The sequence below is a fragment of the Colobus angolensis genome, unplaced genomic scaffold (genome assembly GCF_000951035.1).
Source record: "Colobus angolensis palliatus isolate OR3802 unplaced genomic scaffold, Cang.pa_1.0 Scaffold203, whole genome shotgun sequence".
NCBI lineage: Eukaryota > Metazoa > Chordata > Mammalia > Primates > Cercopithecidae > Colobus > Colobus angolensis.
In genome coordinates this window covers 4,472,459-4,496,427 of record NW_012115189.1, presented here as the reverse complement: position 1 = coordinate 4,496,427, position 23,969 = coordinate 4,472,459, and the positions used below count along the sequence as shown (strand labels likewise).

General features: G+C 39.9%; 1 protein-coding gene across 2 annotated transcripts in view; it reads left to right on the top strand.

Annotated features, from left to right (window-relative positions):
- Positions 1–23,969, top strand: part of BACH2 (BTB and CNC homology 1, basic leucine zipper transcription factor 2) — a 370,236-nt gene that overhangs the window by 43,078 nt on the left and 303,189 nt on the right. The window lies entirely within an intron of this gene.

Genomic DNA, 23,969 nt, shown 5'->3' with positions numbered 1-23,969 from the left:
GACCATGGTTGAAAGCACAGTGTATTTGAACATAGTCGATTCTAAAAAATATTTTGTTTTCTTTCTTCCTTCCTTCTCCTTTCCTTTCTTCTTTCTGTCTTGAAATCTGTGGATTGAACTTTCCCACCCCTGGAAAAACAACTCAGAAAGTATATCCTGTGTCACCACTGTCATCTTCCTTTATCAGTACAGGTTTATAGAAAGTGTTCTCGTATCATCCTGAATTGTTTCTACAGACTATAGAACAAAATTAACTTTCCATTACAATCCTAACAATTGTAATAAATGCTCCTATTAGAAGCTTTTACTTCCATCCTGTGAGGTATATCATGCTGAGGGGAAAGTTGCATCTTCATTAGTCACCCATGACTTACTCCAGGTGTTACCCTCTAAGTTAGGAAGAGAGAGGGCAAAATACCCTGGTGACACATATGTTTTTTAAGGGAAAAAATTCTGAAAGCAGAAGGGTTTTCTCTTTTTTTATATGACTAGCAAAAGGGTGTTGATTAAGATGTGTCAAGCAGGTGCTGGGGTATGTGCTAAACTATTTAATGGTTTTCAGAGTACTGAGTAGCTATTTTTAAATTTTTCTATAGCATTCTCAGTTAGGCTGCTGGATGAAAAGTACAAAGGGCTAAAAATATTTACAGTTTCAGTAATGTCTGTTTTAAAAGAAACCATCCTCGTCTATGGCCATACCACCCTGAACGTCCTTGATCTTGTCTAAAAGAAACCATCCTGTGTGATTTTTCTTTTTTTCCATTTGAAGGAAAAGAATATTATGGCTTACAGAGAAGTGGTTGAAGCAGTTTGTTCAACACTGAGGTTTTTAGGAAAAATGACCATCAAAAGGACAGTAAGTTGTGTTACAAATCATCAGGATTTTAAAACAACAATGAAAACAGTTATTATTCCTTTTACTATATTATTATTACTATTTTTGTATTATTAACTGTAGTTCCAACTGAAAATAATATTATTTTTGAAATTTTTTGTGTGGAGTTAGGAGACAAGTTGCTGGTATCAGATTACTTGGGCTATATCTCAGCTCTGTCCATTGGATTTGTGATCCTGGATAAATTGTTTAATCTCTTTGTGCCTCAGTGTACCTGTCTGTAAAATAGCAATAATAATAGTGCCTGCCGGCTAAGGTTGTTGTGGTTAAATGAGATGATGCTCTGCTTAACATGGTAAGTACTCAGTAAATGTTGGCTATGCTTATTTTTTCATTTTAAAAAGTTTGTGGTTAAATGAACACATATCATTTATTCTCTTAACCATGTTTGAGTATATAGCTCAGTAATACTAGCTATATTTACATTGTAGTGTAACATCTTTAGAATTTTTCATCTTGCAAAACTGAGATGTTTATTATGTTATAAAAGCTCATTTTCCTTCAGAGTCAGTTACACAGCTGTGTGGTCGTAACACAGGAATGCAAGCACCATTGGGACAGGGAGTTTAGACTCTTCTCTTTACTGCTGTATCAAAAGTGCCAAGATTAGTGTCTGGCCCATAACAGGGCTCAATCAATATCTGCCGAATGAATGAATGAATGAATGAACAGTGAGGCTTCATTTGACAAACTAGGTGTGTGTTTGAAAATTATTTCTTAAATGCTAAATCCATTTTTATGACTGATTTTAAGTATACATGGAAAGCTGACTCCTTTTGGAGGGCAAAATGATTTCTAAAACAACTGTTTCATAATTATTTACCAGTTCTGGCTTTGGCAGGTCAATTTTTCTTTTTTCTTTTTTTTTTTTTTTTTTGGAGACGCAGTCTTGCTCTGTCACCCGGGCTGGAGTGCAGTGGCCGGATCTCTCAGCTCACTGCAAGCTCCGCCTCCCAGGTTTACGCCATTCTCCTGCCTCAGCCTCCCGAGTAGCTAGGACTACAGGCGCCCGCCACCTCGCCCGGCTAGTTTTTTGTATTTTTTTCAGTAGAGACGGGGTTTCACCGTGTTCGCCAGGATGGTCTCGATCTCCTGACCTTGTGATCCACCCGTCTCGGCCTCCCAAAGTGCTGGGATTACAGGCTTGAGCCACCGCACCCGGCCCCAATTTTTCTTAATCTGGAAAAAAAATAGTATCCTTAGCATAGATAGCAGAAGGAAAGAGGATATGTTAGATGATTTGCCCAAAATTTAAACAGGATTCACTTTTTAAATTCAAGCCTTTTTACTTTCATTGAGATCTAGTCACCAGACTTACTTTTTCCTTAAGGCATATATGAATCATCTTGTTCTTTCATTCAGAAATCAAAAGTTCAGGCCTAGATCAGTATTTACCAAAACCAGTGGAACACTACCTTTCCACTAAGAGTGCATTACCTTTTTTGGGTCTTTAAAAAGAATGTCAGCTGAACATGGTCTGGAAGTGGCCAAAACTCTGTGGGTGGGGAGAAAGGAAGAAATAACCTGTCTCCCATTTAAAAACCTACCACCTATTAAATAAATGGCAGTCTTGTTCTGTGGAGTATTCATGGTTTATCTATTCTGATGAACAAATACAAATTCTTGGTTGGGTTTTCTTGCTTCTGGATAAAATGTTTAGTGTTACTTTATATTGTTCAATCTTAGGTTTTGTTTTATTTTGTTTTTGAGACAGGGTCTCACTCTGTCAACCAGGCTAGAGTGCGGTAGTGCAATCATGGTTCATGGCAGCCTCAACAGCTCCCCGGGCTCAGGTGATTCCCTCACGTCAGCCTCCCACGTAGCTGAGACTATAGGCATGCACCCCCACACCCCGCTAATTTTTGTATTTGTGGTAGAGACGGGGGGGTCTCACCATGTTGCTCAGGCTGGTCTCAAACTCCTGGACTCGAGTGATCTGCCCGCTTTGGCCTCCCAAAGTACTGGGATTACAGGCATGAGCTACCGCACCTGGCCTGTTTTTATGATATGTATTGAAATGCTCCAATAGCATTTTATTTTTATTTAACATTGCTGTTAGGTAGTAGGCACAAAATATGTCTTATGCCAAAGTTTACTTCCTTCTGCCAAGGAAAGAGTACTCTGCCTCCTGGACTTCGCAGTTATGGGAGGAAGATGACAGGAATCTACATCATCTGCCAGGATTTTTATGGGGCCACATCACATACAGTGCCTGCCTGTAACTAAGAGCAAGAACACATCTCTCCTTTCAGCTGATGTTTGGCAAACCCTCACTCTGCTCTCATGGCAAAGACAGTCACTCGTCTTCCAAATTGTGGTATCTTGAGTCATTTCCATTATGACTTGTATTCTGAAAAGTGATAAAGGGAAATGATCTTACCTAGTCATTTTTTCCCATGCTACATGACAAAGTTTATCTCTGAATCAGAGAGCATAAATCTCTCTTGCCTCTCTGAGATAATAAAATATTTTTATATTTAAATTCTCTGTTAACAGGAAAATGTATAAAACCTTCCCAAATTTTTAACTCCTTCTTTTGATTCTATACCTACATAGGTTTTTATTTGCATTAGAAACCAAATAAAAGACTGTTTAATGGTCTGTGCTCTTGGGATAGTGAAGCAGCCAATTAATTTATTCTTCATCTGCCCTGCCATGGCTTCCTATTGCACTAAGAATCCAGCCTCCTCCTTGGAGTTGGTGGGACTCTGCTGACCTGGCCCCAGCCAGGCTCTCTGGCCTCATGCAGCCATTTTCCCTTCATTGACTCTGTACCACCACTGTGACCAGGTACACCAGGCTCTTCTTGAGGCTGGTTCTCTCCCTGAAATGCCCACCCCACCTCCCACTTTTTATTTTTCTAACTCTTGTTCATCCTTGACTTAGATTTTAACATCACATCCTCTGAGAAGCCTTCCCTGATCTCCACCCTTAATGAGCACCACCCAGTTGTCCATACTTTCCTTTCTCCTTTCTTTCCTAGCCCTTATTAGAATTTTAATTTCACATTTGCCCATGCATTTGTTTCTTTAATAGTTTTCTCTCCCATTAGTCTATGAGCCCATTAGGGATCATGGCTATTTTGACTGCTGTGTGTAATATCTACTTCCTAGCAAGCAGGACATACTCAAGGAGTAGTTACTGAATAATCATTTAAAAATTTTTTTATTAAGTGAACAGTGTAAGTATCCAGTTCTAAGAATGTGCGATTCTATCAGGAGTGTTCAGTACCGAAAAAACAACAGCAAATTAGTTAATTGGTTGATTTCACAAACATTTGTTGAGAGTTGACAGTGCACTATGATGTGTTGTTCTAGGTGCTGAGTTCATGTGGATGGGATGTTGCCTGGCTTTGCAGAGGTCTCACCTAGGGGAGATAGCAAAGAGACACAAAGAGGAGTAAAATTAGTGCCTTTCTCTCAAGGAGCATATTCATTCATGTAACAAATATTTGTTGAGCACCTATGATATACTCTAAACTAGAACATACTTGAATATAATGAGTATAACAGAGAGTAAAATTAATCTCCAAGAAAGATTCAGAATGCCGTAGGGGTGAAGATTAAGAAATACTGTCCAATTAGGGACATCAGAGAGCATCCTGGATAAAACAGAGACCGAGGTGCTGCTTGAAGAATGGGTAGAACTTTGACAGCTGAAGCTATGAGGGAGGAAATTCTAGGCATGAGAACCCACTTGGGTGAAGGCATGGAAATGGGAAAACATTCCAGGGATAGCTATTAACCCTTTTTAACTGAAGCATAGGGTGGATGATGGTGAATAAGAAGAAATCAGACTGAAAAAGTAGGTAGAGGCTATACTTTAGCAGAGTGAAGACTTCCTCTAAGTTTAAAAAAAAATGATTTTAATTACTGTAAATGAGGCAATAATGGTACTAATATTGCTGTTTGGTAGCCCTGAAGAAAATGATGCTTGTGACTTGGTACAGTGGCTGACACCTGCAATTCTAGCAGTTTGAGAGATTGAGGTGGGAGGATTGCTTGAGGCCAGGAGTTCAAGACCAGCCTGGGCAGCATAACTAGATCCCATCTCTAAAAAAAAAAAAAAAAAAGAAAGAAGACGAAGAAGAAAGAAATTGGTACTTGTTTGAGTATATTACATGCCAAAAGTACTGCAACAATCCTCTCCACATGAGAATCTAGAGTTTCATCCTTGTAAACTGTAGTCATGTTCCTGTTACCGTAGTAGTTAGTATGCAGGTCAGTAATTTATGTGGTCTTTAGCTTTGTCTTTATCATAAAACAGGAAAAACAGTGCCCTAACATTTGAAGGTTTTTTTTTCACATTTGTGATATCAAAAACTTGATTCTTAACAGGTATCCTAAATTTATAAATATGTTTTTCATGCATATTTTAAGGAAGTTTTCATAGGAATTTAATGTCAGGTTTCTTTCGAATACTTCCATACACTGTACCTAACATTTTTAGTGTAAAGTTTCATTTTCCTTATCAAATTCTATGTAACTGAAACATTGGTGTTTTAGCCAAGGTACCCTGCTTTATGGAGTATCTGTGTTCCTAGAAAATTTGTTTTGAAATATGATTTTGTAAATCAGATTGTATTGTAATATACTTGATGACCTTTGCTTAAAATCACCTTAAAATAAATCCATTCCTATTATCTAATTCATATTTATAAATCTTAATTTTAATATGTACTCATTTTTCTTGAATTGGGGGTAATTCTGCAAATAATAAACAAGGTAAATGATTTTTTTTTGTTGTTGCCAGTTTGTAGTAAGAGAACATGTTATTTTGTTTCAGGTGAATGTATTAATACACTGCACTACATTATACATCAATAGGGAGGAATATAATGTGTTTTTCTTTTGCATGGAAATTTGTTGAAACCTATCTTATTTTAGTTTTGAGCAGAAATTGAAGGATGAGCCTCAGGTTTTCTGATTAGTTGGAGAATATTGTTTTCAGTAGACAACAGTAAGAATAAAAGTGGAAAAACTGTATCTTAAAATAGATGTTTTATAACTTTCAGAAGATGTCTCCATTTTACACGTTACACTTAAAAAAGTACAGTAATCAACTCTGCTTTATAACTGTTTTGTGAAGATTATTTAAAGGTCAAGGGAGTATAGTAGAGGTACAGAAAAACAGAATAAAATTGGAACCCTAGAGTTTATGTGCATTTAGGTTAGTTTTGACTTAATGGCTTCTGGCTCTCACCATTCTTGAGTGAAGGACCCACTGTTCATTGTGTTCCAGCAATAGTCACTCAGACCCAGCTTGCCACGTTATCAGTCCAACTTCTGCCACATCCCACTCCTCCTCCCTTGATAGCTTCTCTAGCTGACATCCTTTCCACCCCTTTGTGCTGTATTCCTCTGGCACTGCCAGCCTCCTGTCATGGAATGAGGGTCTGGGCCTGGAGACCTTTGGAGAAAATTCCTGGAGAGCAAGGTTTCATAGATTTTTTGTCCAACTTTTTTCTATTTCCACCCTGTTAAAAATATTTTAATCCAAATATGAAAAAATTTTAAATTCAGACTTCTCTTGTTTCAAATTCAGATTGTTTCTAATCACCTCATAGCTAGTTCTTGAAGTTCATCTTTGCACGAACAGAGCTAACTAAACTACTGAATGACGTAAATGAACATATAAAGGCTCTATTTACCTACTTAAGAAATTGCCTTTAGCCAGTTTAGAAATGTCTGCTTCCTTTTTTGTTTTTAAATTTAAAAAATTCTTCAGAGATGGGATCTCACTCTGTCAGCCAGGCTGGAGTGCAGTGCCACCATCACAGTTCACTGGCTACCTCAGCCTCTGGGGTAGTTGGGACTACAGGTGTGCACCACAACATTTGGGTAATTATTTTAAATTTTCTTGTTAGAAACAGAGTCTCTCTATGTTGCCCTGACTGGTCTTGAACTCCTGACCTCAAGTGATCTTCCTGCCTTGGCCTCCAAAAGTACTGAGATTATAGGTGTGAGCCACTGAGCCTGGCTGAAATGTCCACTTACTTTTAAAAATGAATTGTATTTTAAGAAAGAGTTTGCAATGGTTAAATAATTTTCATCAGTTTACTTAAAAACTACTAAAGCCTTTTTTTTTTTTTTTCGAGACAGCATCTCACTCTGTTGCCCGGCTGGAGTGCAGTGGCGTGATCTCAGCTCACTGTAACCTCTGCCTCCCGAGTTCAAGCAATACTCTCCCACCTTAGCCTCCTGAGTAGCTGGGATTACAGGCACCCACCACCACACCCAGCTAATTTTTGTGTGTGTTTTTAGTGCAGACAGGGTTTCACCATGTTGGCCAGACTGGTCTTGAACTCCTGACCTCAGATGATCTGCCCACCTCGGCCTCCAAAAGTGCTGGGATTACAGGCGTGAGCCACCATACCTGGCTAAAACCTACTTTTAAAGCATAATTTATATTAGGTATTTTTAATCCTTCATGGTTCTTGTGTGGTTAATTTCAGCAGCTTATTAAGGAAGATGGTTGGAGTTAGAAAGGCCCGTGAAGGTGATTGATGGCTCAGAGGGGGCGATAGAAGCAGCTTTTAGGGAGGAGTTAAGTGCAGTAGGTAAACATGGGATGTGCCAGATATGATACCAGACAGTGGTCCCCATAGCACAGGCAGCAAGTGTGAGGCACAGCCCAGAGCACATGTACATGAGTATTTGTGTGTCTGTGTGTGTGCTGGGGGAGGGTGGGAAGGGGGTAGTTGCTGTCAGGTGAGCAATATACCCAAATGGAGACCCCAGAAGCAACTGATACTAATCTATCCAAGTAGGCAGCAGTGTCTATCCATGAGAATGTTGGGCCCAGCCATTATCCAAGGATTCTAGACCAGATTCTGGAGAGATCACAACAGAGTTTCTGCTTGACTTCACTGAGCTTCAGTGTTTGAATCTGTAAAATGGAAGCAGTAATAGTGATTACCTCAAGGGGTTATTTTGATGGCTAATTGAAAACATGTATGTGAAACCCTTGAATAGCATCTGGTACATAGTAAGTATTTAGTAAATGTTAGCTATTACTGTATTACATGAAATTGGGAAGACAGTATTTCTTTTTAAATGTCCTATAAATAGCCGGATGCAGTGGCTCACGCCTATAATCCCAGCCCTTTGGGAGGCTGAGGCAGGCGGATTGCTTGAGGCCGGGAGTTCAAGATCAGCCTGGCCAACATGGTGAAACCCCATCCCTACTAAAATTGCAAAAATTAGCTGGGTGTGGTGGCAGATGCCTGTAATCCCAGCTACTCAGGAGGCTGAGGCATGAGAATCATTTCAACCCAGGAGATGAAGGTTGCAGTAAGCTGAGCTCATGCCACTGCACTCCAGCCTGGGCAATAGAGCGAGACTCTGTCTCCCAAAAATAAAAAATGAATGTCCTATAACTGAAGTTTATTTCTCCTCAATTGAGCTATTCCAATCAATGAAATTTTACTGCATTTTAGGTAGATGCCTTCTAGTGGTTTTCTTCCCACAGGGATGTGGGGGCGAGGTGGGGAACTGTTCAGGTAGTAGACCTGTTCATGAAGAAAGAAAACTATTTAAATGCTGAGAAAAGGATGCCAGCTTTTTTGGATCCATCATCATTTTTGCCAAATTCATAGAATTTTTGGCCAATGGTGTCAAACTTTAAAATTCATAGGAAAAAGAGATTCCGTAATTACTCTGTAATATTAGGGAGGGTGTAGAAATAAGTAATGAACATTATGTAAAGACCATAATGCTAGTCAAAGAATGTTCCCAATGGAAAATAATGTTTCTTTCTGCCTCCAGGACAAAACTTTTATGATCTAAAGGCAAAACAATAACAAAAACAACAGCAACAAAAACCAACCTAATAATACCAAGTGGTTTTTCATTGTCATGATCATTAAACGTTTTCTCCAAAGTCTCAACTACAGTTTGTTGAGGTTTCACTGAAAATTATACTAAAACAAATTTGTTTAAAAGTAAAATGGAGTTATTGGCATCCCAAAGATCATAGTCACCTTCTTAAAAATTGCATAATCTTTAATGACTATAAAGGATTTTAAAGACCATCCTTGCGACTGGTTATTAATACATTTTTTTGAGGCTGTAGAAATCAGATAATTTGGGTCAGGCACAGTGGCTCACGCCTGTAATCCCTGCACTTTGGGAGGCTGAGGCGGGTGGATCACCTGAGGGTGGGAGTTCAAGACCAGCCTGACCAACATGGAGAAACCCTGTCTCAAGGCCGGGCGCGGTGGCTCAAGCCTGTAATCCCAGCACTTTGGGAGGCCGAGACGGGCAGATCACAAGGTCAGGAGATCGAGACCATCCTGGCTAACACGGTGAAACCCTGTCTCTACTAAAAATTCCAAAAAATTAGCCGGGTGAGGTGGCGGGCGTCTGTAGTCCCAGCTACTCGGGAGGCTGAGGCAGGAGAATGGCGTGAACCCGGGAGATGGAGCTTGCAGTGAGCTGAGATCTGGCCACTGCACTCCAGGCTGGGGGCAGAGCGAGACTCTGTCTCAAAAAAAAAAAAGAAACCCTGTCTCTACTAAAAAAAAAAAAAAATAGCTGGGCATGGTGACACATGCCTGTAATTCCAGCGACTTGGGAGGCTGAGACAGGAGAATCGCTTGAACCTGGGAGGTGGAGGTTGCAGTGAGCCAAGATCACGCCATTGCACTCCAGCCTGGGCAAGAAGAGCTAAACTCCGCCTCAAAAAACAAAAAACAACAACAAAAAAATAGAAATCAGATAATTTGCCCAAAGTCAACAGACAGGACTCCTGAATTTTTTAATCACATTATCCTACAAGTTTAGTTAGAACCTGAAAGTTAACTGTCCTTCACTTAGCATAAATAATGCACTGGTCACATTGTATAGATACTAATAAGTTACACTTTGGTAGATGGATTTTTTAATATTAAAAATGATAGATTGGTACAACTACTTTGAAAGTTTGGCGGCAGCTTATAAAGCTCAAGATAGGCTTAACATACAGTTCAGCAACTATGCGTCTAGATGTTTACCCAAATGAGTTGAAAATTTATGTCCACAGAAGAACCTGCATGCGAATGTTGATAGCAGCTTTATTTATAATTGTCAAAAGCTGGAAGCAACTAAGGGATCCTTCATTAGATGAATTGATAAACTGTGGTACATCCAGATAATGGAATATTATTCAGCACTAAAAAGAAATGAGCAGTGAAGCCACAGAAAGACACAAAGGAACCTTAAATGCATATTGCTAAGTGAAAGAAGCCAGTCTGGAAAAGCTACATACTGTATGATTTAAACTATGGAAAAGGCAAAAGTCAAAACCATAGAGACAGTAAAAAGATCAGTAGTTGCTAGGAGCACAGGGAAGAGGGACAGGATGAATAGGTGGAGCACAGTGGATTTTAAGGGCTGTGACACTATTCTGTATGATATTATAATGGTGGATAGATAGGTGTGTCAAAATCCATACAATTGTATAACAGAGTGAACTGTTACATAAACTATATTGACTATTGTGACTAGTTAATCATATATCATCATTGGCTCATTAATTATAACAGATGTACCATACTCGTGCAAGATGGTTAATAATAGGGGAACTTGGGGAAGAGGGAACTTTCTGCTTAGTTTTTCTGTAAACCTAAAACTGGTCTAAAAAGTAGAGTCTACTAATAAAAAAATAAAAACAGGATAGATCGTAGCTTAGAAATAAAAAACAATACTCCAAGACAAAACAAACAAAAACCCTCATATAATGTCTTTTATATAATATCCCCCACCTTATTTCTCTAGTTGTTTTTTAATTTTTTTTCATTTATGTTTTATCTCATCAACCTTTAGTAACAGGCAGTTAAAAAAATAAGCAGGTTGGCAGCTTCCTGTGGCATACATTTCAAGTTGTGAGCGGAGATGCCCACCACGTGACTGGCAGGTATCCCTCTCCCTGGCCACACCCTGTCCCTCTTTTCTATATACCCTAGCTTTAGTTGTCTCCTACCTTGCTTTTGACAACAGACAGGGTGAAAATGTGGGCTTGTGGCCATTGTGCTAAATGTTTCATTTCTATATATTTTTTAATCTTTACAGCAATTCCCATTTTCTAGATGAGGAAATGAGAGCACTGGAAGAGAGGAAATTCCTACCCATGCAGTCTGATCCTCTGACTGTTAGGCTAATGTGAACACACGTGACTCTCTGTCCCAGCCAGCCCCCTGTTGAGTAGGTGGGAAGGGGAGCCGTTTGGAGGACTTGGTCCCAGTCTATGCGCTATTTAAGTGAGCGGTTGATTTTAGCTATGGTGAATACCACCACCCTACAGGCTAGTGTCTGCCATTGAGAAGTATCATCTCATCATTTTCAATCCATTAAGTGATACATTATCACATTATTATTATACATATATATTATAGTATATATTATCTGGAAACCATATAACTATAATTTTAGTCAACTCTTTTTTTTTTTTGAGACAAAGAGTCTTGCTCTGCCGCCCAGGCTGGAGTGCAGTGGTGTGATCTCGGCTCGCTGCAACCTCTGCCTTCCGAGTTCAAGCGATTCTCCTGCTGCAGCCTCCCGAGTAGCTGGGGACTACAGGTGTGTGCCAGCACGCCCGGCTAATTTTTTCTATACTTTTAAAAAGTCAACTCTTAATTTCTAGCCTCATATTGAAAAGTGATAGGGTTCAAAAGTAATATCTATTGGCTTTGGAAATAATATTATATTTAGTATCATATTTAATGGAAGTTAGCAGATTTAGCTGCTTAATAATGGCTGGAGGCCATTTTGGCTGGAGGCAGTATTAACCTTTGGTTGCTGTCTTGTGGCCTGCAGATGTTTGTAATGCAAGAGATAGGAACTTGGTCCCTAGGAGAGTAAAGCTAAGGTTCACTCTAAGAAAGCCACAAAGCAGACAGTCTACATGTTGTGGATTAAATGTTGATTTTACGTGGGTCATCATTTTTAAAGTCCATTCACCTTATTTTGTGATGAATATTTAAGATTTTGAAGTACATCTCCTCTTATTTGCTTTGTAGTTCTTGTAAGGAAGAATTCCCATTATAGTGGGGCTGGGGAGATAACTATTATTTTTCCTTACGATTGTTTTCTTAATATAAAGCAGACAATAGCAGGATATTTAATGAAATACGTCATGAATTTAATCCTAGACCAAAGCAAAGTATTTTCAAGGTGTTTAAAAAATTTATTTTCACGTAGATTATATTAAAATTCATATAAGTTAAAATTTTTGAGACAGTTTACTTGAAACATAAAACATTCTTCACTGATGTTAGAATTACTTTATAAGCTATTTTGCATTTCTTAGGAGGCAAAATAAGTTTGCAAAAGGATTAACGTGTTAAACTTTTTAATATTTCATAAAAAAGATAGTGTTGGAAAAATGCAGTATTTTTTCATTTACTTCCAAATGTCTTGTATTAAACTTTTTTTGACCTAGTAGATGACTAGTACAAATAGAACTTTGAAAGATTAGGATATACCTGCTACTTGTAAGGTGAATTTTTTTAATGCTCAATTCAGATAATAAAATATATCTATTTTTGTATTCTCTGTAACAATATAGAAGTAGTTCTCATTTCTTTTTCTAGAAGATGAATTTTTATATCTTTACTTGGCAAGTCTGAAATAGTGGTGGTTCTGGGGTTGATTCATGTATTTGTTTTTCCTACTGTCTGACTAATTCTCATATGTGGTTTTAATTTTTTAATAGCAAATATATATTTTCGTATGTAAATAGTCAGCATGTGTGTGTGTGTATGTGTGTTTGTGTATTCCCCCCCCCCCCACTATGGAGATCATGCATATCAGTGCAGAGCTTGGGGAAAACAGAAAAACAAACATGACCTTTGATCCCTGCAGAGATAACATAATCTCTTAGTCATATAAAGATAAGGTCCATCTCTTAGTCATATAGACAAGATTTATATCTTAGTCATATATGGCTATATACATAAATATGTGCATATTGCCAGAGATTATTAAAGCATGTACATGCATACGTAAATAATTTTTAAAGTGAAAGAGAACCCTGTAATACCTTACAGGGTGGCTATGTTCTTTTAAGGTTTCGTGGGGACCTCACTGTAATTCTAGAGCCAGCACCTGGCTCAGGTTCACCCATGACATTTTCAGCTGATCTTTCGCTTGTTTTCTAGTTGACCTTCAAACAGAAAGTTCATAGCCTCTTCTCAGCTGGTAATGTGATTTACTTCTTATGTCTGGGAAGTCAAGACTGTTGCTGAATTCATTGTTTTAAGGGGATTGAGATCCTTGGTTTAATGCCAGGACGTTCCCAGCTGACAGAAAACTAAATCTGTCAACCCTAATTTCAAAGATCACCAGGTTTGTGGCTCATGGACATCTTAGATCCTAGGTCGAGCAACTCTTAGGCTGTTCCTGGCACACCACATACATATGGGGTTGTGTATTGACTTTAATTCAAGTATCATTTTAGCATTGACTGGCAAACGCCCTAGTGGCTTTCAGTCAGAAAAATTCAGTGCAGCAACTAACCTGCTGCTGCTTCTGCCTTAAAGTCAGTATTTGAGTTAATGGTTGTTTAACTTTGCAATTTTGACTCTGTGTTAAAATGTATACTTTTTCTTAATTTTCAAAATAGGAAGTGAGGTGTGCTCTTCAGGTTCTCGGGCTCCCAGCAGGGAGGTTATGAAATATAAATACAAGGAGACACTGAATGAGCACCACACAAGGCAGTATCACAGCTTACTCCCCCAAGAAGGAAGCACGTCATCATTTCTTACGCCGTGAGAAAGAGCCATCCTGTCACAGGAAAATGAGATTGAAGAATTAGTCTGATTAAAAACAAATTACCAGAGTTGCTGTTCAGTTAGCTGGCCTGCAGAATATTAGCAGCTGTGGTTGGAAAGCCATCAGGAGTTTCTCTCAAGCAAGACCAAGCTGGTTTCCTTGGATCTCTGTCTTGTACCCCAGCCTGTTTTATGCCTTTACTACCCTCACTTTAGCTTTTCCCAGTATGAAACTGGCAAGATAGAGGAAGAGTTTATAAATTCATTCTTACTAGGAGTGAGTTTTTTTCTTTATAGATACTAGTAATCTAAAAGTAGAAGTAGTGTAAATAATTCTTACAGCAGATAATTCAATTGGACATCAGCAGTTGTGCTATCTGTATATGCAAATACTCTAAGAAATTTAATATTTTATCAAAAGGCACAACTCCAAAAATGAAATCTAATGGCTTGTTTCTATGGTAACCACTATTGAAATATGTCTAGCCAGTGTGTGTCTTCCCATAATTTTTCTCTGAGAGTTTCAGGGAGTTCATTAAATTTGCTTTCCCAACATAGATAGATGATCAATCAATCAATAGAGATAACAGATAAATTTTTCCCCCTAATGGGGATATGAGACTATTACAAAATTCTCTTTAGCTTCATATAGAGTATGACTTCATTCTTAGACATGAATATATTTGGCTCAGGGACAAGCCTATTGTTTTATAAATTTAGTTTAAACCAGTAATAAAGCCAGGTTAGTAATAATTTCTAAAATAAGAGATTAATCTTGCTTCATAAATGTTTTCTGGTATTTATATATGGAACTGTTGGATTGCACACACACTGATTTCTAGGATGACCAATGTCCTTTTAAAACTGAAATTCATTTGCTGTTCCTTTGAGACCTTGTTCGATTTCTTTATTGCTCATCCACCATTGTCTTTGTTATCCACCAGGACCTTGAGTGTCCGTCCACCTTGATGGAGTTCTGACCTGGATTTGATCAACACCCCTTTGTGGCCTTTCTTCCTTGTCAGAGGTTGTGTGCTGCAAATACAATGAAAGTCACAACTTATTTATTCAGAGATCTTGACGTTTCCCAGCAGGTTCATTCAGAAAAGCTGACTACAATGTTTCCAGAGATACAGAAGAGATTCCATTGCATTTTACATTTAAGAGAAAGTAAATTATTGGTTTGTTTTGGTAAATTTTTCACCAGTCTCAAGGCCTGTCATGTCACAAAACAAACAGATGTGGTCAGACATTCTAGTGATATAAGTGTGCACTCACTGTGAGTATTAACATTATGGCAGGGTCCATGGAATTTCTCTGGTTACATTCAAAGGGCAAACAGTTTGTAAAGTGGCAGGAAATAGATACTGAAGAAATTAAACTACACTGGGTCTGACAACTTGGGACTTTCATTTAGTCTACAAAGTTGACAGACTAGGATGTCTCTGAACCTGTTAGATATGATTGGTCATAATAACATTTAATTGTTCGTTGAGGAGGGAAAACTATTTAACTTAAGGGCCCTTCCTCTGTACTTTCAAGCTCTCTCAGACTTCCCAAATAAGAGCACTGGGCCAGGCACAGTGGTTCACGCCTGTAATCCCAGCAGTTTGAGAGGCTGAGGTGGGCAGATCATGAGGTAAGGAGATTGAGACCATCCTGGCTAACATGATGAAACCCCATCTTTACTAAAAATACAAAAAATTAGCCGGGTGTGGTGGCGGGCTCCTGTATTCCCAGCTACTCGGGAGGCTGAGGCAGGAGAATCGCTCGAACCCAGTGTTCTCACAGAACTCACTTGAGTGCAGTGAGCCAAGATTGCGCCACTACAGTCCAGCCTGGGCGACAGAGAGAGACTCTGCCTCGAGAAAAATAAATAAATAAAACCATTGGCCCTCCTGAGTCCTGGAGAATGGGTTTGCACAATTTCACAGTGGAATCATGGACATAGTATAAGTGTGTGTAGTTTTCAATTTTAATCTGTAGTCTCAATTCTTTCAAGAAGTAGCTGAACAGTGAGAGGCACAGTTTTCTGAACAGTGAGCTAAAGTAGGGTAACTTCATGCAATCAATGGTTTCATTTCCTGGAATCCCACAGACTCTCTTGTTTGCTTCCTCCTCTATTGCCCTGTGTTCAGGCTTTACCATTTCTCTTCTGGACAAACACAGGAAACTCTTTACCTGCCTCCTGCTTTGCACATATGGCCAGCCCCTTGGTTCACCTTCCATACTGCCAACCAAATGTTCTTTCTAAAGGCAAAACTGAACATCATGGCATGACTTTGCTTAAAATCTTCTGAACACTTCTCTTCCTTTGCAAGGCATCTAAATCCCAGAGTGTCTCAGACCTACGTATCTTTCCAGTCTACTCTTTCTGTGCCCTGGGTAAGCTGTTGGCTTCCCAAGTGCTTTGTGCTAATTGCGTGAACTCTTTCTGGGTCCCACCCTGCAGGCCTGAGCTCCCTCTTGGCTTAGGTATGTCTCTGGCCTAGCATACTGTTTCTAATCGTTCGTTGACGTACCTTCCTGACTAAACTCTCAAAAGTATTTTGAGCACTGTTTCTTGCTTGTTTTTGCTTAACAAATACTGAGCCCAGCACCTGGCACCTATTTGGTGCTCAATAAATGTTGGTTATAGGAGTGAATAAATGAATGAAGGAATGAGTTAGTGATTATATCACATAGGAAGCAGAGGTGAAGGAGACACTGCATTTAGTTAGTAAAACAGACTTGAGCTGCAATTAACAGATTTCAACAAGAGTGAGGCTGCTTGGTTGCTGGAAGGTCCCCATAAGGACATAGCCCTGGTAAATAGCCACAGGACCAAAATCAGTTTTATTAGTTCTTTTAGAGAGATGGGACTTGCAAGAATTGACTTATAGTTACATTTATGAGAGATTAATTCATAATTGATATGCTCATGTATTCCTTGACAATGAAAAGAGGAAGGCCAGGCAGCACAACTGACATGGGTCATTTGCTCAGGCCACATCCTGCTGGTAAGTAAGTTCATTCAGGAGGCCCAATATTAGAGCTTACTAAATTCTAATATGAGTAAATGCATCCTTTCTAATTGTCTCCAAGGGATTGTCCATCAAGCTGGATTACCCAGAAGAATAATTGTTTTCCTGTTTAAAAATGTTCTTAAATAAGTAAAAGTTTTTTGGAGACAGGGTCTCACTGTGTTGCCCAGGCTCAAACTCCTTGGCTCAAAGGATCCTCTTTGCCTCCACCTCCCGGGTAGCTGGGACTGCAGGCTTGTGCCACCATCCCTGACTTTTTTAGTTGAAGGGCTTTTCTCTATAGAATACTGACTTCTACACAGTCCTTAACAGCAATCAAAACAGTTCTACCTTTGTAATAATAATGGCTAATTCTTAAATGTTTACTGTGTTGGGCACCGTTCTAAATGCTTTATCTGCTTTGACTTAATCGTCACAACCCTATGATATAATTACTATTATTAGCTCTGTTTTTATAGACTGGGAAACCAAGAGCAAAGATGTTAAGTGATTTATCTCTGTTCTAAGGGGTGCTGGAATTTGAACCTATGCAGCTCTACTCAATACCTCTGCTTTTAACCACACACTGATCTTCCTTTCTATGAATGCAACCAGCATTTCTTGGGTTTGCTTTGTGTGAATTCATTTAATTCTCCTAGCAACTTCTGCAAATTAGGTGTTAAATCTCTTTTGCTTGCAACCAAAAAAAAAAAAGTCTTGGTTTTTTGGTTGCAAGCAACAGACTAAAGCAAAAAAGATTTTACCATGTCCTATACCTGAGCTATCTTTGGGTCAGGTTGCTGACTATGATGATGGGTGCCCCAGTTGGTGTGGGGAGGGACAACTTTTCACAAAGGAAGAGGAGCCAATGATGGAGAAACAAAATCACATGAAGAGGTGGAAGTTTAAATGACTTGCCCAAGGTCACCCAGCTAGTGAGTGCCAAAGGTGGGATTTGGCCTTAGGCTGCCTCCAGCACCATCTGGGTTCACTCTGATTTGAATGGACCCTTTGCGAACTGTACATCCTGCTGCTGCTGTTCTTTCATCAGCAGGTTATGCTATCGTAACCATAACATGTATCATTTACTTTATTCCATTCTGGTTCTAAGGATACACTGTGACTACCTTCCATGAACCTGGCTGTTTCCCAAATGTAGTGCACATTGTTTTATTTAATTCTAAACTATCTTTTAGGATAGTTACATAAACAGTTTAGTTCATCTAAAATTTTAACTAAAATTTGTAGTGCTTTTCCCTTCTGAAAGTGACCTTTTTTTCTGACCTGGCTGCAAATTCTGGAGAAGTCTTGACTGAAGCTCTGTGAGCAGACCAGAGCTTTTTCAGGTTAAGGTTTATGCAAAACATTGACCTTCGTGGAAATTTTGATTCTTGATCACTTGGGTAAGCAAGTAAGTTCATGGAAATGCCCATCTATTCACTGTCACCTCACAGCCCTACTGTACAGGTCCTTGCTGGGGAGCATGCTCTCTGGAACGTGGCTTATACTTTGTGCTTCTGAATCTGTTTGTGAGGAAATGACAGTATTTTTCCGCACTTGCACCACTGACTGAAGTGCTGATCCTTGATGTGTTTAGTTTTTACCTGTGCTCATCTCTACATCAAAAACAGAGGAAGCCACAGGAAATTGCTGCCTGTATTTCCAGGAAACTTAACTACATCATCGGCTCCCCAATCCGCACAACCCCGAAGACCCCAGTGCTGGCTTCAGGGTTGCTGATGTGGGTGGTGATAAGGGGCTGGGAGTGTTCTTATCCTGTTGCTCTGCCAGTGAAAGCCCAGAAGAGACGAAGGGCTCTTCAGACTAACAGGAAAACCCTGAGTCTGGTTCTATAAGCACTCAGTCTCTGAACATGCAGACAGTGTGGGTGAAGTGAGGGATAATTCATCCCAAGGCTGGTGGTGCTCTTTCTTTCTGCTCAGGTGTGCTGTCTTGTCCCTGGTCCATAGGGCTGTGGCTGGCATTCTCTCTGATCTCAGAAAATTGAAATGATCCTGGGAAAATTGTCACATGAGCCTGTGGATGGGGTCAGGAGAGATAAAGACCATAGGTTTTACACTGGCCACCAGTAGTTCTTTAAAGAATTATAATAACCTAATTGTAATACCAATCACTGATATTTATTGAGCATTGACATTGGTGTGCCAGGCATTTTGTTGAGGACTCTATGAGCATTAATGTAACCCTCACATAAACCCCAAAAGGGACTCTTTATTATTCCCAGTTGTCAGGTGAGGTACCTGAGACTCATAGAGTTTAATACCTTGTCCAGGGTCATATAGCCATTAAGGGATGTCAAACTTGAACCTAAATCTATGTCATTCCAAGCCAGCACTATACATAGTCAAGCAGGTTTTACTGGAGGGTGGAGTGGGGCTGGCAGCCTGTGTGCACAGGCAGATGGAAGCAGGCAAGATCCATCCAAGGCAGGCTGAAGACTTATACCCAGAGAAGGCTTTGGTGTAGATCTGCCAAAGTGATATTCTCACGTAGAAGAAAGGATTGGGTGATAGTCCAATAAATATCACAGGGAGCTTATGTGTCTTCTGAGGCCTGGCCAAAGTCATGAGTGCAAGCTCCCAAATAAAAAAAAGGTGGCTTCTCACCTCATCATGATCGCAGCTTCCTAGCATAGCACTGTTCTCTATTTTAGCTTATCAATCCAAAATGTGATTAAAACAAGTATGAGAAATTGATGTTGTTTCAGCTTCTCTGTGAACTGAAACAAATTCTTGTTGAAGCATGAAATCTCCTGCCTCGTGGATCAAAGAGAGATGATCTGGAAGAAAAGCCCCCATAAATATTTGAGGCTTAATGAAGGCTATCTATTGAATAATACCCCTGCATTATTGTAAAAAATTTTAATTTGGCTCCAGAGATACTCCCCAGTAAAGCAGACAACAAAAAAGTGAGAAAATGAGGCTAGGAATTAATAAAAGATGTCAAGAAGACCATTTAAGGACTTGCTAGAGACAGGCCATAAATGTGGTTTTGAACTTTTTGGCAGCTATTACGAAGATGGAAAGAGAAGTGTCATGGGAATCAATTTTCAAAACTTAAAAGTTCTCTTAAAATTCTAGCAGAAAAATAGTTTGCAGCTCTACACAGGTATTGGCTAGTGTTAGTTTAAAGTGGTTGACATGCAGCCCTACTGCACACCTCTTTATATTCCATTTGTGTTTAGGATTAGAAAAACTCACAGAGTATGATCTATCATATGTGTACTTCTGGATTATTTCAAGATTGATAATCTGGTTTGTGTATTATCTTGGTCTTCATTTCTCTTTCCTTCTGGGCCTGTTCATCTGCTGGACATTTCTTATTATCATTTCTGCTAAATTTTAAACAGGGAAAATAAAAATAAATACACAATTCCAGCTATTTGCAGAGGTGATTTTAATGCTTTGTCAACTAAAGGGAATTTCAAGAGAGATCTTTCTACATCAGTCTACTCATAATAGACCTCCTGGCTATCTTGGGTTGAGCCTGCCTGCACGTGTGCTCGACCTGGGCCGCAGATTAAGGCAGGTAAGGGAGAAATACCTGCAGAGGTGGTAGGTTTTGACCCCATTATACCTAAGATAAAGGTCACTCCTTGTGAACTGATACAGAATGTGAAAAGGGTGGAAACTGCTGATTAAAACAAGGTGTTTTGATTATCTGGTTTTCAGTAATAAGTATTTTCCTCTTTTCCAGTTATAAAGAATTGAAAACCTTGCAAGGCACTCTTGTATAATTGTGTCCTTAAAAGATTTAGATAACTGGGCTTTCTCTCTCTCTCTCTCTCTCTCTCTGAACCAAATATATTGTGTCTACTGAAAGTTTGAAGATCAGTACATTTCCTCCTGTTTGGAAAATAATAACGCCTAGGTTTCACTAGAATTCTTTTTATCTCCAAGGCTCTCTTAAATATTGACTAATTAAGTAAAAAAGAAGGAAGTCTGGCCAAATAGCCTCACTTTGAGGATCAGCCCAGTGGACTCTTAGAATACCCAGTGATTTGCTGTGTCTCTGAAACAAACAACTGGAAATCTTTTATTATTGGCTGTAATAGCAAGTGGCATCTCTTATTATGTTTGGCAGCTGACATTTCAAATTGCATTTTGGTGGGTTGTTATACATGAAATCGTAGGATATGAGTAGACTAAAAATGAGAATTTGCAGCCCAGGGATGACATGAAATATCTAACATCTACGGGTTGCCATGACAACTCATCAGGATGTTGCTTTGTGATCTTTTGGATTAGGCTCTGGCCCAGGGTCACTGGATTGGAATTGGAGAATGGTTTGGTAACAGGATGTGAATGTTGTACCTTTACTCAGTGGCATTTGAATTTGCAGTTTGGTCATGTTGCTAAGGTCAAATAGAAATGACATTGAGGGAATATTTAAATTCCTGCAGAACCTAGGCAAGGTCACATTTGTCAGCAGAAATACTCAGATGGAATAGTCTGAGACTTAGCAACTGAAAGACAGGAATTCCTGTCCTTGGTAGATAGATTAAAGGTATGCACATATCCATTTATATATCCTATCCCTGAACAGTTATATGTATGAAAATTTGGGAAATTAAACACTTTTTATAATTGCCTTCTGTTATAAAATTGGAACTGAGCATCCCTGAGAAAACAGTTTGGCTACAAACAAACCACAGCTGCTTTCTAGTGCTCTGTGTCCTCCCTTTCAGCTGGAAATGGCCTGCAGGGTGTGGAATTTGGACCAGGGAAGGGAATTCGGCAGAGAGAGGAAGGAAGCAATTGGAAAACAGGGTACCACATTCCTCATCCCCCACATTGGCCTTGACCACAAGGACAGCATCTTCCACATGATAATACACCTCTCAGGCATGCTTCTCACCAGGGATGATCAATGGAAGCAACCTGGAAACTAAAGAGCTCTGTTCCTAAGTCTGATCCCAGTTCTGCCACTCACACTGTGATCTTGAGCAAAACACATTTCAACTCTGGGTTCCCCTAGGAAATGAGGGGGCTGAGTTTCCTCTGGCTGTCAAGTTCTGCTATTTATCATCATGTGGGGGCAGAGCCTGGTCTCCACATAGCTTTTCTTTGCCAGTAAGCCCACATTCCCATCATAACTTTGCAGTAGAAGTACCGTTCATGGTTAGTGGGACCTCTTAATAATTAAAAGAAAGAGAAAAAGGATTTCTTCCTATCCCCATACCTTTCAAAGTTGTGGTTGTCTGAAGCAAAGGCTGCCATGCAGTGAGCAAAGGATGAAATTCCAGACAGAAGACAGTCAGTTGCAATAAGTTGTCATACTACCAGTACTGTCAGCATCAGCTCAGCTTATATTTATTGAGTATTTTCTATATGGAGACAGTGCTAAGCCCTTTATATACATAAAACTGTTGAATCCTTAGGACATATTCACAGGTACACATGTATAGGTATGATGCATGTGATTAAAATTGAGCATTTGCTGTGTACCAGGTGTTATGCCAAATCCGTACAATAATCCACTGAGGTCAATAAATGGATTCAGCCAGTCAAGCCTCACAACAAAGGAGGTGTTATCAGTTATCTCTGTTTTTACAAATAAGGAAACTGAGCCATAGCTAACTAGCGGAGCAAGGATTTGAACCCACGTAGTATGGCCTCAGCACCCTCTCTACCTGTGGTTCTCCTCACTCATATGACATAACCACACCTGGGGAACTTTAGAAATATAAGAATCTTGGGGCCCCATTCTGGATCAGTCAGAATCTCGGGGATTGTGTCCCAGACCCAGGTTTGCTAATATGCAGCCAGGGCTGGGAACCACTGCCTCAGATGGAATACCAGGGTTATGTTGTTGGAGAGTTGCCTGTAGCCCTACAGCCAGCAGATGACTGACCTAGGACTTGCATCAGGCTGTAGGCTCTCAAGTTGAATATCCTGATGGCACAATGGGCAACAATGCAGGTGTTGTTATCTGGGCTCGTATCTACCACCATGCCTACTTCTCTTTCCTAGTCTAAATCCCAAAGCCACAAGTTCATTTAGGGCCATTTAAAGACTATAGGCTACACTAATTATGAGAATCAGAGCACAAACTTCTTGTTGCAGCCAAAGTAGTGATTTCCTACTTAAAAGTTTCAGAGGTAACCTTTGCTTTTACCTATCACCAACTTAAATGTAAGTTATTGTGCTCTTTCCTCATTGAGCAAAATATTGTACTGACAGAGTCTAGGACAGTGGTTCTAAAACTTTGATGCACATTAGAATCTCCTGGGGATCTTTAAGAGCTACAGATGCCTGGCTTCCACCCCAGACGTTTTTTTTTTCTTTTTTTATTTGAGATGAAGTCTCTCTTTGTAGCCCAGGCTGGAGTGCAGTGGCATGATCTCTGCTCACCACAACCTCCGCCTCCCAAGTTCAAGCAATTCTCTGGCCTCAGCCTCCAGAGTAGCTAGGATTACAGGCGTGCACCACTGCACCCGGCTAATTTTTCTTACTTTTAGTAGAGACGGGGTTTCACCATGTTGGCCAGGCTGGTCTTGTACTCCTGACCTCAGGTAATCTGCCCACCTTGACCTCCCAAAGTGCTGGGATTACAGGCGTGAGCCACTGCCCGGCCTCTGATTTTATTAGTGTGGGATGTGACCTCGACTATGGGAGTTTGTAAACCTCTCCAGGTGATTCTGATGTGCTGCAGAGTTTGAACAGTGGTTTAAGAACTTGGTCTGTGAGTTCACAGATGTGTTGACTTGAGAAGACTGTGGAATCACCTCGTGGATAGAACTCACTTTTTAACTCTCTGACAGTGTCCTTGCATTTCAGCTGGCAGGAATAATTTGTGTTTAATTCCACCCATTTCACTACCTGACTTGGAATTGTACCTTACTGTCAAATGATGGTTTCTCCCCAAAGGTTGTTCTTATGCTTAGGCTCATGCAGTGATATTGGCAACATGTCTGTAAGATCCCTTTGTAAAGTTCTGAGTCTCATTTGACTCTCTTATTTCCACTATAGAATATTTTTTGTGTTATTTTACCTTTCAAAACTTTTTTCTTTTGAGACAGTGTCTTGCTGCCACCCAGGCTGGAGTGCAGTGGTGCCGTCTCGGCTTACTGCCCCCACCACCTCCTGGGTTCAAGCAGTTCTCCACCTCAGCCTCCAGAATAGCTGGGATTACAGGTGTGTGCCACCAAGCCCAGCTAATTTTTGTAATTTTAGTAGAGACAAAGTTTCTTTTCACTGTGTTGCCCAGGTTGGTCTCAAACTCCTGGTCTCCAGCAATCCGCCTGCCTTGACCTTCCAAAAAGTGCTGGGATTACAGGCGTGAGCCACCGCGCCCTGCCTGA